Consider the following 16401-nt stretch of genomic DNA (forward strand, 5'->3'; position numbering starts at 1 on the left):
TTAATGCAATTCTATGGCTGTTCTTTTTCATCCCTCAGTAGATTTAAGAATATAAAGGAGATCAGAGAAAGGGTAATAGCATAGAAAGGAATGTTCTAGGCAAGGATTGTCTCCTTCCATGTAGCCTGATGCCCACCCACCTTTGAATGTAGAAACCTCCCTAGTCAAGGGTCTGGAGAGATGGAGAAGCAGATAAGGCAAGTGATGATCCTGGTTTGATCTCTAACATGGCACCTTATATATTCCTCAAGTCCCTGAACCCCCAAACCATGTAGAATAAAAAAGATTATCTTGGGGCTGGAGTGATAGCACAGTGAGTCGGGCATATGCCTTGCACTCTGCTGAATAGGGTTTGATCTACTGGATCCCATATGGTCCTCTGAGCCTTCCAGGAGTAATTACTGAGTGTCAAGCCAGGAGTAACCCTTGAGCACCATTAGGTATGGCCCAGAAAAACAAACAAATCATCCTGATAGGCCTAGTGAATGCACAACAGGGGAAGAGTGAGAAAGGGTAGGCTGCTAAGGCAAAGTTGATGCAATGGTGATATCAGCCCATGGTAAGGCCTTTATTGTGCTCCCTGAGCATCATGCTCAGGCCAGACCTCAGAGTGAGGGAGAGTTGACATACTCTGAAGCTGATCCTCAGAGAGGTCAGAGCCAAAGACCAAAGAACCGGTGTCCAGTTGCTGAACCTAGAAGGAAGCCAATGACATCTAAGCTATGCATCCCATAGGGTCAATGGGTGTGATCTAAAATCTAAGTAACAAATCTCATTGTTTACATGCTGCAGCTATCTCAAACGATGACTTTCTTCATGAAAAATATATGGAATGATAGCGATCTGTGGAGAGAATTCGAGGAATTTGAAAATGAGACTTATATGCCACCCAAAGGTAATCATGGACCTTGTAAGTTGGAGAATGAGTTGTTCAACCACTATGCTTTGGTGGTGATCTACATCCTGGTCTTCCTGCTGAGTCTACTGGGCAATGCCCTGGTGGTCTTTGTTGTCCTCTCCAGTAAGATCAGTCGCTCGGTCACTGACATCTACCTGCTCAACCTGGCCATTGCAGATCTGCTCTTCGCCCTGACCTTGCCCATCTGGGCTGCCTCCAAGGTCAAGGGCTGGGTCTTTGGCATTCCCCTGTGCAAGATAGTGTCCTTCCTGAAGGAGGTCAACTTCTACAGTGGCATTCTCCTGCTGGCCTGCATCAGCGTGGATCGCTACCTGGCCATTGTGCATGCCACCCGCACACTCACCCAGAAGAGACATTGGGTCAAGTTCATCTGCCTGGGCATCTGGACTTTGTCCCTGATCCTGTCCCTGCCCATGCTCCTCTTCCGTAATACTGTTGAACACAATTCTATCTTCTTCTGCTACGAGGCCATGGGGACCAACACGGCCAAATGGCGCTTGGTGATGCGGGTCCTGACTCAGATCTTTGGGTTCTTGCTGCCCCTGCTGGTCATGCTCATCTGCTATGGGCTCACCCTGCGCACACTGCTCGAGGCCCACATGGGCCAGAAGCACCGTGCCATGAGGGTCATCTTTGCTGTGGTGCTGATCTTCCTGCTCTGCTGGCTGCCCCACAACTTGGCGCTGGTGGCAGACACCTTGCCACTGGGCTCATCCCGGAGACCTGCGATCGCCGCAAACAGATCGACTGGGCCCTGAATGCCACCGAGATTCTGGGCTTCCTGCACAGCTGCCTCAACCCCTTCATCTATGCCTTCATTGGACAGAAGTTCCGCCATGGTCTCCTGCGGATCATGGCACACCATGGCCTGGTCAGCAAGGACTATCTGGCTAAGGAGGGTCGGCCTTCTTTTGCTGGCTCTTCCTCTGGGAACACTTCCACTACCCTCTAGGCACCTCCCACTCCTGATTTTTTCTTTTTGGGGGTCACACCCGGCCGTGCTCAGGGATTACTCCTGGCTCTATGCTCAGAAATCGCTCCAGGCAGGCTCGGGATCATACAGGATGCCGGGATTAGAACCAACCACCTTCTGCATGAAAGGCAAACGCCTTATCTCCATGCTATCTCTCCGGCCCCCACCCTGGATTTTTTCCCCACCCCTGGATTTTAAGATAAACAGGTACAGAGTAATTTCCAATTGATGTCAATGGCCATAGCTAGTTGGGTTCCCATGATCCCTCTTGCTTTTATTACCCTGGCATCTTTCTTGCTGACCTTCCTATATCACATTTTCCCTACAGATTTCACAACCTTAGAAGTCATTAAGGGGAGTGTGGGCAGAGGTCCATCTTCTATAATTTGTTCAGGCTAGCAAAGGACTGTAGATTCTACCTATAAGAAATGATGAAATATCATGCTACCTTAGCTTAGATTTGCAGATATCAACATCTGAAAAACCTCAGATCACTTAGACAGAGGAATCAGGCCCTGGGCAATAAATAGTCCTCTCTATCCTTGGGAGGACAGAGCAGTAAAAGATGCTCCCTCTGGGATGGTGACACAGAAGTTAAATACAGAAACCAAAGCATCATAGCTCTATATCTGTTTCCCCTGAGCATTTAGGCATCTGTGTGAGGTCACTCTGCCAGTCTTCCTCAGGTTAAGCTCTCTTGTGTTATACAGATGTTGCTTGGAGAGAAGGCCCAATACTTCCACTAGGTTCAGCAACAGCACATAAAACACATACAACATACAACACAGTTCTTAGTTACTTCTCCTACTGTCCTGTTCAGCTTAAGTTCTCCTTAATAAATTTCTGGCTCTTATTATCCTAGTCAGACATACAATATAATGTACAGCTTTTATTTCCTTCATGACCAGTCTATTACAATCAATAAGTACACTTACATATGGATTATACAAGAGGAGTGGTCTTTTAGGTAAGCCCACTAGACTACATTTAATTCAGTCAGCTACAGAAAAATAATTTTTCTCTCCACCTTTACCTTGAACCTTGCCAGATAGCTGAATAAACTTGGCTTGTTTCTTTGCATAAACCCAGAAAGACTGGAGAAATCTTCATTTGGGGCACCCAATTTTTTTTGTTTTTTGTTTTTTTTTTTTGGTTTTTGGGCCACACCCGGCGGTGCTCAGGGGTTACTCCTGGCTGTCTGCTCAGAAATAGCTCCTGGCAGGCACGGGGGACCATATGAGACACCGGGATTCGAACCAACCACCTTTGGTCCTGGATCGGCTGCTTGCAAGGCAAAGGCTACTGTGCTATCTCTCCGGGCCCGGGGCACCCAATTATTAACAGCAAATTAATGGGGATTGGTCAAGGACAGAGCAGGTGGTTTATCAATAAAGGCTTTAATACTTTTCTTTTCTTTTATATTCATAAAGCTTTTTTTTTCTTTTTTTTTATTGTGGCCAAAGTGAATTACAAATCTTACACAGTGATATTTAAGGTACACAGTGACAATAAATGAGGGCCTTTCCACCACCAGTGTTGTCCTCCCTTCATCCCTGTTCCCAAGCATATATCCCTTATCTCCCTCCTTTAGCTCCCAGAATGCTAGTGTAACTAAAAGCATATATGTTAACACTAATGTAAACCTTTTTTTTTTGCAGCTCCAGATATGTTTACTAGTGACTTCTTAAAGGTTTAGAGTCAAAGGAGCACTGTAAAAACAATGTTAGTGTGGCAATTATCGTTTGCACGGGCCCACCAAAGTATGGGGGTCATGGAAAGGAAAAACTTTGGCCTAAGTATAAGGAGACCCTACCCCTGAAGTTTCCTGACATAAGACCATTTCTAGGCTCCAGGCAAACTAGTTTGTCCAATCCTGGTCATTGTCAATAGTGCCCTCTTGCAAGTCAGCCCCTGAAGAGGTTGACTGATGAAGGGATGGAGAATGAGGTTTTTCCCCTCCAGCTTGGAGCACATGTCTGCCACCCTGTTCAGCCGGCGGTTCTGAGGTGAAGCGGTGGGTAAACAGCTCGCAGACAGTCAGGTTTGTGGAAATATTAGCTTTATTTGGTGGACAAGTCTGAAGTCCAAAGCCTCAGCATCAGTTCCAGCCAAAAGCCCCTTGCCTTCCACAGACCCTTGTTTTTATCCCCCAGAATCAGGTACCACCTAATGGTGGGATCAGATACCATCCAATGGTGGAAGCAGAATCAGGTACCACTCTAGGGTGGGGGCAGAATGCCAGGTCATACTCTAGGGTAGGGCACAATCACCGATCAGGGTAGGGTTAGTAATATAATAATCCCATAAAATGTTTACAGACAACAACTCCCCCGTTTGTTTTTAGTAAACAAACAATATTGTCTTTATTTATTAAAGAAAAAACTAGTCAATAATAAAAGAGCGGCTATTTGCATAAGCGCATCACAGGAAAATGTAAAGAAAAACTTCTAACCTAAACACAGGGTGTCTAAAACCAGAAACATGTATCAAAGAATCAACTACAAGCTCCTGAGAAGATAAATCTAAGACGTACATAGATACTTCGAAGAGATGCCAGAAAGGTTGTGTAGCAAGCGAGAAGAAGCACCTTTTCTTTATTTTTTGTTGTTGTTGTTGGTTATTGGTATTAGGTTTTTGTTTTTGTTTTGTTTTTGTTTTTGTTTTTGTTTTTTGGGCCACACCCGGTGGTGCTCAGGGGTTACTCCTGGCTGTCTGCTGAGAAATAGCTCCTGGCAGGCACGGGGGACCATATGGGACACCGGGATTCGAACCAACCACCTTTGGTCCTGGATCGGCTGCTTGCAAGGCAAACGCCGCTGTGCTATCTCTCCGGGCCCGGTATTAGGTTTTTGGATCACACCTGGCAGTGCTCAGGAGTTACTCCTGGCTCCACGCTCAGATACCGGGATTAGAACCAATGACCTTCTGCATGAAAGGCAAACTCCTTACCTCCATGCTATCTCTCCAGTCCCATTTTCATTCAAGTCCAGGTAGACCAGAAAGCCCATCTTTGAGGGCATTGAATTAGGCCCTTATTTTGGACAAGAAGCATATATCCCCTGCACAGTGAGGGGCCACTGCAATAATGATCAATAGGCTTCTAAACTTAATCCAAGTTCTTAATCCAGGCTGAAGTCCATATGATGTCCGAAATTGATGTACCAATACGTCGATTATTTATAGATGGGAGCTTAAGTCACAAAGCAAAACAAAATGTTTAAGGCAGAGACCCTCCCTGTGTAAATAAACAACTTGAGGATCCATTCAAAATGGATGGAACCTTTTATAAACCTAGTATTTTACCTATGATGCGCCCACGCAAAAAACACTGAGAACAGACAAAAATATCATTTAGGGAATTATAGACAACAATATCTAACCCACTAACCTAAAGTCAAGAAATCAAAACCCTAATGTAATACAACATCAATTCCTAAGATTAAAAACTAAAATAGAAAAACATTAATTACAATAGTCAAAAGAAGTGTAGTACCAAATATAACTTCAAAGGATTACAATTATAAGAAAAATACAAAAGGTGAAATTTCTACAGAGTCCAATACCAATCTGTAAAGATGAGGGGTCTGGAACTCCGAAAAGACTGGCAAAAGACACTTCATGGGTCTGAAAAAGCAGGTTGAAGCCTGGTACAGAAGATAACATCAAGCTGAATGAAGAAGGAAGGCCAGCACAGTCATCCATGTGTTGGGGCATCTGCAAGCGTTACATCATTACCATCATGAGTTGGTTGGGCTTCTACATGTCCTTTGGGATTGGTGCAATCTTGGGGTAGCCATTGTAGAAATGGTCAGCAATAGCACTGTGTATGTGGATGGAAAACCAGAAATTTAGATAGCACAGTTTAACTGGGATCCAGAGACTGTGGGTCTTATCCATGGATCTTTCCTCTGGGGTTATATTGTAACACAAATTATAGGTGGCTTTATTTCCAACAACTTTGCAGCAAACATGGTACAGAACTTCAACAGTCATGGATTTCTTCCTCAGGCCGAGATCAGGAGGCTTGTAGTTGTGGGTGAAGGAGATGAGTTGCACATGTGAAGGGAATCCTGAAAATTAAATTTTTTAAGGACTAGGAAGAGAGAAGGAAGGATAGGAAGACTAAATTGGGGAAGATAAAGTTAGGAAAAAGGGAACTATATACAAAATATGTAAAACAGACAGACACTAAACAAGACATACACATACAGACTTCACAAAAAATATGGCCATAACACTCACTCATGCCAAAAAATATTTGTTGGAAAGGATCCAAAATAGAGCAAAAGAAAAAATAATTCAGCTGAATCAATTAAAAGCGCTTTAAAATGTAATAGCTGGCAAGATGAATCATTTCAAATTTAAAAAATATTTTTTAATGGCAGACCAGAGAAGATCTGAAAGAGAATTTCATGCATAATACAAACATGGAAAACTCTACTATACGTGTGTAACAGTATATATACAAAGTTATTGTATAACAGTAACTCTATGATAGTCAATAATAGGCGAGAAGCACTGTGAAGAAAGTCTACCTAAAATTATCTGATGGGTATTGGGTGAATAGTTTCTCCTACTCAGTGGGTGGCTCTTGTATCCTGGGCACAATTTCCTTTGAGGTGCAGAAGCTTCTCAACTTAATATATTCCCATCTGTTAATCTCTGTTTTCACTTGCTTGGAGAGTGCAGTTTCCTCCTTGAAGATGCCTGTAATGTCCTGGAGTGTTTTGCCTATGTGCTGTTCTATATATCTTATGGTTTTGGGTCTGATATCGAGGTCTTTAATCCATTTGGATTTTACCTTCGTAAATGATGTTAGCTGGGGGTCTAAGTTCAATTTTTTGCAAGTGGCTATCCAATTGTGCCAACACCACTTGTTGAAGAGGCTTTCCCTGCTCCATTTAGGGTTTCCTGCTCCTTTATCAAAAACTATGTGATTGTATGTCTGGGGAACATTTTCTGAGTATTCAAGCCTATTCCACTGATCTGAGGGCCTGTCCTTATTCCAATACCATGCTGTTTTGATAACTATTGCTTTGTAGTACAGTTTAAAGTTGGGGAAAGTAATTCCTCCCATATTTTTTTCCCCAATGATTGCTTTAGCTATTCAAGGGTGTTTATTGTTCCAAATGAATTTCAAAAGTGCCTGATCCACTTCTTTGAAGAATGTCACGGGTATCTTTAGAGGGATAGCATTAAATCTGTATAATGCCTTGGGGAGTATTGACATTTTGATGATGTTAATCCTGCCAATTCATGAGCAGGGTATGCGTTTCCATTTCTGTGTGTCCTCTCTTATTTCCTGGAGCAGAGTTTTATAGTTTTCTTTGTATAGGTCCTTCACATTTTTAGTCAAGTTGATTCCAAGATATTTGAGTTTGTGTGGCACTATTGTGAATGGGGTTGTTTTCTTAATGTCCATTTCATCCTTATTCCATTTCATCCTTATTCAAAAGAAATCTGGAAAGTGGCATCTCTTGCATATTCTCAAAGCAATAAATAAATCATGATCCCCATGGATGCTTTTGCAACCCAGACTCCCCTCCTTGGTTGCCATTCCCTCTAATTCCAATAAATTAGTAATTGATCTTAAAAGATTGCTTTTTTCTGTCTCTACCATTACACCCTGCTGACTGTAAAAGATTTGCCTCTAACCTTCCTGCTATTAACTGTGCTGGCTCCTCCCCGCATTATCAGTGGAAGTCTCTGCTTCACCTTGTCAGCCTCACACTTTGTCAAATATGTGTAGCACAGGTAATAAATTTTGTAAAAAAATATTTTGAAAATAAACCCAATTATCTTATTCAACCTTAAAATAAAACAGCATATTAATTGGCTGATGCAAAATACAAATAATTGGTTTTTGTCATGTGACTCCTTTAAGGAAAAAATTGATATTCATTATCCAGCAAATAAGTTTATACAGTTTTTCAAAAGATGCTTGTGAAGAGAAAAAAAGTCACAAGCCAGTGACAACAAGGTACCCCCTACCTCCTGGTCTTAAAAGTTCTCATTTTGAATATCAAAACCTCAGGTCAGCACAAACAGAAAGATAAAGTCCTGGCTCCGCTCAAGGAAGAGGCCATATACCCCCAACTCACTCAAGGTCTGATTTTCTTTAAGATCCTAATAAGCTAGCCACCCCCCATCCCTTAGGGTAGGAATGCAGCCCTAAAATGTTTTTCTAAGATAAAAACCACAGTTGGTAAAATTATGAGGTTTTAAAAGTGTTCAAAAATGTTATAATAAGCCCTTTAATCTATGCAGAGTTAGTATAGATGTGGCATATTCTATACCTGTATTTGAGACAGTAAGTTTCTGTGTAGTCAAAATGCAGACAAAAATTTTGGAGAAAAAGTATTCAGCAGATATAGTGCTAGCCTGTGTGTGTTTTAGTGGTTACAAGTTTGATTGCTCAGCTAAATGTGGCGGAGAGTGGCGGGGGTAGAATTAAAAAGATTCAGAAACTGTTCATGTGAAATTTATAGTGAGAATTGTCAGAATTTTGTTGTGTCTCAAAAAAAGCCCCAAATAATTGTGAAGTTTGTGAATTAAATTATGTGGCATAAGTGTGCCTTTTCTAAAAGCATTTGTGTAATTAAGTTTTGTGCTTTGGGTGTTGTAAAGTAATTATTAAAACATTGGAAATTAGAAAACCTTCTAAATTCAGGTCTGTAAGGGTTAAAATTTTTTCTAGGGAGAAAAAGCAACAGGGAGATAAGAGCAATAAACTCCCTTTGTTCATGCCTCTCAGAAATTTTAGAGCAAGGTCATAATTCTGTCACTTGACTTGTAATAACAAAATATTGGTAAAAGAAAAACCTTTTGGTGTTTTAAAATTTAAACGAACACACAAGTGTTAAAATTTGAGTCTTTTATATTTCTATTAAAAATTTATTTTGATTTTTAAGGTATTTAAAAATTATGTAAAAAATGATGTGGTTAGCCTTTTTAAATAATATAGTTAATTTTACTGCACAGTAAACACCCAGGTGTACTTTATAGTAACCTTGGTTTTAACTTTGTGCTACAGCAATGGTTGTTCTTTACCTCTGCATTGAAAAAACTATCCTTTTAAGTGTATTCAGAAAATCAGCACATTATACAAATCTGTATATTTGTGTCAAAGTGAAGAAATCTAGTATTGATGAAAATATATATATATATTTAATTTTATAAGTAATATTATTATTATTATTATTTTTAGTTTTTGGGCCACACCGAGCATTGCTCAGGGGTTACTCCTGGCTGTCTGCTCAGAAATCGCTCCTGGCAGGCACAGGGGACCATATGGGACACTGGGATTCAAACCAACCACCTTTGGTCCTGGATTGGCTGTTTGCAAGGCAAACACCACTGTGCTGTCTCTCCGGGCTCTATAAGTAATATTATAAAAGTAAATTTTATAAGCAGGATTGACTAGTATCAAATATAATTTTGGTCCTAAGCTCTAGATGTAGAAATGCATCAGATGTCTTTAACTATATTTTATACTAATCTAAACATTTTGTTAATTTGGTATATAATATTTTTTACAAATTATTCACTTAAAGTCTTCAAAGTAGGAACAGTTGTTTGTTTTTTAAAGTCAGTTTTTCATACCTTTAATAATCATAGTTCATGCTATTGTGTTTAATTATAAAAATTTTAACACTTTATTGCAGCTGTCTTACTGTTCTACTGTGAAACTAATTTAAGGAAAACCCGTTCATTTACAGCAAATGATATCATACTTCAGAGTGGAGACTCCTTCTACAGTGCTCATTAACCATATTACTTAAAAATTTTTAACTGCATTTTACTTAATGTTTTAAACTTCAAACTAGGATTATTTTAAAAATGTTTTATGCTAAATCTAAACCTTAAAACTTTTATTTTCAGCAAAGTTCCACTCCATCTACATTAAGTACTTCAAAAAACTAAAAGTTTTTCTACGAAAAAATTTTTTTCTTACAAATATGCCGTCTAAATATTTAAAAGCGCTTGTCAATTTTTCTAATGCAAGTTTGGATCGATCCTTTTGTCTGTTTATGTGTATGTTGTGATGAATGAAAGTGGCCACTAGTATACAATGTTGTGTTTAGTGTTGTTTTGTTTTGTCTGTTTATTTGTTATCTCTACATTTCATCATAAATACAATTTTCAAAGCCTTATCCATTTTTCAAATTTCAATTAATTTTTTTCAACCTGGTTCAGTCTGGTCAGTTGACAGACTGGCATCTTGCAATTAAAAATCATGTGTTAAAAATTATGTATTAAGCTAGGTTTGTCCTTCTAAGAACATGGCGGAGGGTGTGGGGGGATGGTAAACCCTAGATTTCTCAATGGCCATCGGGGATAACTTTTCCCTGGAGAATTTCTGGACTTTGCAGTCACCCAGCTTTCCTGCTATGTGTAAGTTAAGGCCATAAAAATATAAATATGTGGCTAGATAAAGCTGCTTACCTAGCTTTAAGATAATAACTAAGAAGTTTAAGAAAAATCATTTAGGTTCAGTTTAAAAGTTTTTGAAAAATTGGCAATTGTTAATTATACATTTTTTTAAATGCTAAAGTCTGACAGAAGACCTCTGCAGCCTCCCACAGTCCTGTTTTCATCCACCTCAAAAAAGCCTTAACTGGGGCCGGGAAGGTGGTGCTAGAGGTAAGGTGTCTGCCTTACAAGTGCTAGCCAAGGAACGGACTGCGGTTCGATCCCCTGGCGTCCCATATGGTCCCCCCCAGCCAGGGGCGATTTCTGAGCACATAGCCAGGAGTAACCCCTGAGCATCAAACGGGTGTGGCCCAAAAAAAAAAAAAAAAAAAAAGCCTTAACTTTAAGACAGGTCATGGGCGTGGGACTTTGCTTACTCGAACCATATATGTGCCCCCCTGTCCAACTATCAAACATTTGCAATCAAACCATTGTGGTTAACAACTCTTCCATCTTCATTGAAGCCCCCAACTCCACTTATTTTGTTTGCTTCACTGGACTTTCCCTATTGTTACTGAAATGTCTCTTGCTTATCATGATTATTGTGTTTTAGCCTTGTTAATGCCTAGATTAACCATCAAACCTGTTGGTCTGGTTTCCACCTTGGACCTCATCCTGCAAATGGTTAACACCTCCGCCCAGTGCTCTCCAGCACCAGCTATGAACACTGTTGAATATGCTATTCACCCATCCCACCATTCTATGAAGGAATTGCTGCCTTCGGACTGCCTCACTTCACCAACAATACCAACCTTCTGCGATGGGATATGGAGCCTCAACGCCATGGCATGACTTTGAAACAAGTGGTGGGAATTGAACTTTGCCTTTTGGGACCCAATATGTTTCCCCCTATTCCTCTTATTGAAATTTGTAAGCAAACTCTTGTTGTTAATTCATCTTTTCAGTTTATACTTGCTCCCAATTTAACATTTTTTGCCTGTTCCTTGGGTTTATCTTCCCATATTGTTTCTGATATTTTTCTCCAGCATACCAATTATTGTGTATTGACTGTTTTAATGCCTAAATGAATTGTCAGACCTGAATCAGATTTATTGCCTTGCAAGGATACCTCCCTTGGCCTTTCCAGGCGCAAAAGAAAACTTGTAACTGCACTCATTCTTGCCTTGGTGTTAGGCTTAGGTGTTGCTGGTGCAGGTACAGGCATTTATTCCCTCAGCCGCACTGAAGAGTCTATAGGCTTCCTAACCACCACTGTTATTAAAGATATAGAGGAGCTTAAGCGAGGTCTAGACTATTTACAAGAAACTGTTGGTTCCTTAGCTGAAATGGTACAACAAAACCGTCGTGGCCTTGATCTTGCTTTGTTAAAAGACAGGGGGATATGTGCTGCCTTCAAGGAAGAATGTTGCTTCTTTAAGGATAAATTAGGCCTTGATAGGGATAGCATCAAAAAGGTTGAAAAAAGTCTAGCTGAAACTAAGAAAACCTTAGACAGGGAGGAAAATTGGTACAAAAATTGGTTTTCAGTTTCCCCCTGGATATCTACTCTGCTGCCCACACTGCTTGGCCCATTCATTGGGTTCATGCTGTTTGTTTCTTTTGGTCCATGGGCACTTCGCAGTCTAACTGGCTTTATAAAAACCCAGATTGATGAGGCTACCAAAAAATCTGTGGGCGTTCATTATCAACAGATCCAGCCTCACGAATCCCCGGTGACTGAAGTCTCAGAGGGCGAAACAGGCACCCCTGAAGCACTGGACTTTGAGGAGTTAGAACAGCTTGCCAAGCGCAAAAAATCCCTCCTCTCACGGCATGGAAATTCCTAGGACGGGATAGCCTGATGTCAGTTGTCAGAAGCACACCCCATTCTTAAAATCTGCATTGGCTCTTAAAGGGGTAGGGCGACCTAGACTATATGCACTCATGCAAGAATTTCTTGCATGCTCCCCTAGCCATAGCCTTACTTTGGGGTGCTGATGCTGAGGGCACATCAGGTAGCCTAAGACAGGGTTTCCACCCATCTTTGAAATAAATAAAAATGGGGGAATTTTTTGGAGACTGTTTGGCATAACTAAAGCCCTTTATACTAAAATCAAAATGGAGTCTCTGAAAGTCTGAGCAAAAGTGCCTACGTGACAATTAGCAGAAGCTGCCAGCCTGAGCAGCTAGCAGGATGTGGCCTTTGCCCTTGGACCTAAAGAAAAGGGGAGTCACTGCATACCTCAGAGCTAGGGGAGTTGACCACAGGCAACAAGATGTTCCCATAAAGATAAAGGCTTGTGGGCCTGGGCAGAGATTAGATCTTATACTTTGTTGCTCTAACAACTTGGGCCTCATGATTGATGAATGCCAGCTTCGTGATGTACAGCCTTGTTAATTTTGAAAAAACAAGATGTGCCTGTGGAAAGTTACAATTATTCCAAGAATGCCTTGCCCCTTTCTCTTTGTTTGGCCTGACTATAAAAGGCTAGCCCCCTCCCATAATAAACGGACTCTTGATCGGAACTTTTCGCCTTGAGTCTCCTTGTCTTCCCAATCCCTCTTCTCTTTCAGGCCGGGATCCTCTTCGTGAACCGTGAATAACTGTTGTGGTCTCCAGCCTCTCCCACGGGTCAGGATTGAGGTCTCTGGGGGGGGGGCTGCAGGTCACCCTCCAAAGTTTTAAACAGATTAGACAACTCTGCATTCGGGATTCCTAGTGCAGTCACCTAAAAGTCTCTGAAAATCATTAAGCATTCTGAGGTTTTTTTTTTTTTTTGATAGAAATTTTTTGTGGACATAATGACGTCCAGTCCAAAATAAAGCCCAAATATTGATATGGTAGCTTTGTCTGTATTTTCAAACCTATTTTCAGTCCTGATGTTTGTAAACAGTCAATAACATAAGAGTATAAGTCCTTTAAATCTGTTTCATTGTTCAGTGTGAGCAAGATATCATCTGTATAATGAAATATCATGGCTTGAGGAAATTTTTCACAAGCAGGGCTCAAAACCTTATCTACAAAAAACTGGCACATTGTTGGGGAATTCAGCATGCCTTGGGGGAGAACAGTCCATTAGAAAGGTCTGCAGGGATGGGTGTTATTGAGAGAAGGAACTGGGCATGCAAAACGTTTTTTATCCAGGAATATGGTAGAAGCAGTCTTTCAGATCAATTATAATTATAATTAGTGGTCATTCCTTTGGAATAACTACAGGTGATGGTAAACCAGTCTGCAATTTGCCCATAGATATCATGGATAAATTTACAGCTCTAAGATCCATCAAAAGTCTCCATTTACCAGATTTCTTTTTTATAGTGAATATAGGTGAATTCCATTGAGAAAAAGTTGGTTCAATATGTCCTAAACTTAGCTGTTCTTCCACTAATTCTGTCAGCACCTTTAATTTATCAGTTTTAAGGGGCCACTGACCTGTCCAAATTGGTTTGTCAGATTTCCATTTTATTTTTATTGGTGCTGGTGTTTTTATGATAGTGGCCCCTACTAAAAATTTTGGGTTTTTAAATCAAAAGATGGTTCTGGCTCTTCTGGAGCTAATGGGATGTGGAATTCTGCTTTCCATTGTTTGTGTAGGTCACGGCCTCACAGGGATGGTGAAAATGGGCCCATGTGAGGTCTGATTATCACTTTTTGATTTTCTGGGCCATAAAATATCATAGTCCTCGTACTCAACAGACAGGAGCTCAGGCCTCTTACTCCTTCTAGTGAATATGGGATTTCCTGAAGAGGCCAATTTTCTGGCCATTCTTTATGAGAAATTACGGTAACCTGAGCACTCGTATCTATCATGCCATCAAAGAGTTGCCCTTCCAAGTGATGTTTGATCATTGGGTGTTCATCTTTAAATTTAGTAACCAGAACCACGATAGGGTTTTGAGCAGCACCTGGATCTGTGCTTCCAAAACCTCCACTTCTAGTCCTATCTGAAGTTCCAAATTTGACATAAGGCACTATTACTATCTGGGCAATTGCTTCTCCTTTTTTAAAGGTCCATGTAACTGGTATGGTAATAACTACAATAATTTCTCCCATAGAATCTGAGTCAATGACACCAGTGGTTACTGATATACTCTTTATGTTGAGGGAACTTTTGCCAAGAATCAACCCCCATAGTATCTGGGGGTGGCGGGCCCACAATGCCAGTTTCTAACATGTAAGGGCATGCTTCTGAGTAAACTATAATGTCCTCTGGGCATAATATGTCTAATCCAGCACTCCCTGATGTGGAGTGAATTAATTCCCTTATCGTGATGAATTTTCTTGGGCTGGGCTTAGAAGGATTATTGTCTGTGAACTTTGCCCCTGATTTGGAAGGGCCTGTGGGGAGGCCCTGTGGACATTTCCCTGCATCTTGTATGTGTGCCCTTGAGGAGCTGAATTTATAAGGAAACGGCAATTTCTTTTGATATGCCCTTGTTTTCCACAACGGTAGCAGGCGATTTGCCTTCTAGGGATTGTGTTGAAACCTCTACTTAGATTATTATTAATGAGGTTTTCGGATCTGCAATCTTTCGCCCAGTGGCGACCCCTTTTGCATTTTGGGCAAAGACCTGGTTTACAGAAAGTGCCCTGTCCCCGAGGAAAGTAAGGCATCATTCCCTTGGTAACTGGGAAGGTTTGTACCAAATCTAAGTGGGGTGGGGGTTGGTGTTCCCCATAGACATTCCGACAGGCATAAAGGAAATCATTCACATCTGCCTTTTCATTTAATGTATTCAATACTAATCTACAAGCCGAATTTGCATTATAAGTCAAAGATTTTACTAGGAAGTTTCTTATCTCCTCATTTTCTACTTGTAACTTCAGAGCATCTTTAGTCTTACGTACAAACTCTGCATATGACTCATTGGGCCTTGGGTAATTTTTAAAAAGTTTCCTTTACCAATGCTGTTAGAATCAATTTTCTTTTTTTTGGGCCACACCCAGTAACGCTCAGGGGTTACTCCTGGCTATGTGCTCAGAAGTTGCTCCTGGCTTGGGGGATCATATGGGACACCGGGGGATCGAACCGCAGTCCGTCCAAGGCTAGCGCAGGCAAGGCAGGCACCTTACCTTTAGCGCCACCACCCGGCCCCAAGAATCAATTTTTTCCCATGATGACGATGCAATATCCCTAATAAAATTTAAGATTTCTTTAGGTAAAGCTGCTTGTGTCTGAATATTTGCAAATTGATTTTCTGCCATCAATAATTCATATGATAGAGTAACACCTGCCACTTGTTTTCTCGTACCATCTGGGCTATCTAATTTGGCGTTTATGCCTTCTGAATAGTACATTTCCCATTCAGTTCACTGTTTAGACAACAGGCATATTTCAGCGATTCTTTTAACATCATACAAAGTCCAAGATGAGTTATGACTCCAAAGTCTTAGTAACTCCACACTGTATGGTGATTTTGGACCATACTCTTTACATGCTTTTTTAAACTGATCTAATTCTTCCATCTGATAGGGTGCATAGTTAGAAACATTTACCCCGTGTAAAGGGGATGAGGCCGGATTAGCAAAATTACTCTGAATAGAGCTCTGAGGCCGTGCATGTGGCTCATTATCTGAATCTGCACTGTTGTGCAATTCAATTTTGTGAATACAATCAGGTCTCACTTGTGGAGTTAGCACCGGAGGTTGATCATTGTCTGAGTTGCTAGTGTCATGAGATTCTCTAGAATCAGGCTTAACTTTTCGAGTTGTTTTTCTTCCAGCAAAAAATCCTATATTGTTGATGGGGGGGGGGGCTGGATTCGTTAGCCTGCACCTTGGTCTGAATTTTCGTCAGAAAGATTTCCTTATTATCCATACTGGTTTTAGCCTCACCATTTCTACACTTTCTATTTCCTAAATACCAGCCAATAACTATGCTCACAGTAACAACGTGAGCCAACACAGAAATTCCACAAACTATGACGGCTGGAGACAATGCAATTTTCATTTGCAATATAGACCACAACCATCCAACTGCAGTGATTGTCCTTAGATCAAAACCAATTAGTTTTAAACAAAATGGAATAATCTACTTGTATACTAGAGAACCAATGTGTAAGCAAAAAGGTGGCAGAATTCACATGACTAACCACA

At 40.8% G+C, this 16401-nt stretch overlaps 1 non-coding gene and 1 pseudogene across 1 annotated transcript; both read left to right on the forward strand.

The window, feature by feature from the left end:
- Positions 1–804: 804 nt before the first annotated feature.
- On the forward strand, positions 805–1871 carry LOC126000877 (C-X-C chemokine receptor type 2-like; annotated as a pseudogene).
- A 6994-nt stretch (positions 1872–8865) lies between these two features.
- On the forward strand, positions 8866–8995 carry LOC126002489 (small nucleolar RNA SNORA22). The gene has a single exon (XR_007493184.1). It is a non-coding gene; the product is annotated as a small nucleolar RNA SNORA22 (small nucleolar RNA).
- Positions 8996–16401: the final 7406 nt, after the last annotated feature.

This window comes from Suncus etruscus, chromosome 2 (genome assembly GCF_024139225.1).
Source record: "Suncus etruscus isolate mSunEtr1 chromosome 2, mSunEtr1.pri.cur, whole genome shotgun sequence".
NCBI lineage: Eukaryota > Metazoa > Chordata > Mammalia > Eulipotyphla > Soricidae > Suncus > Suncus etruscus.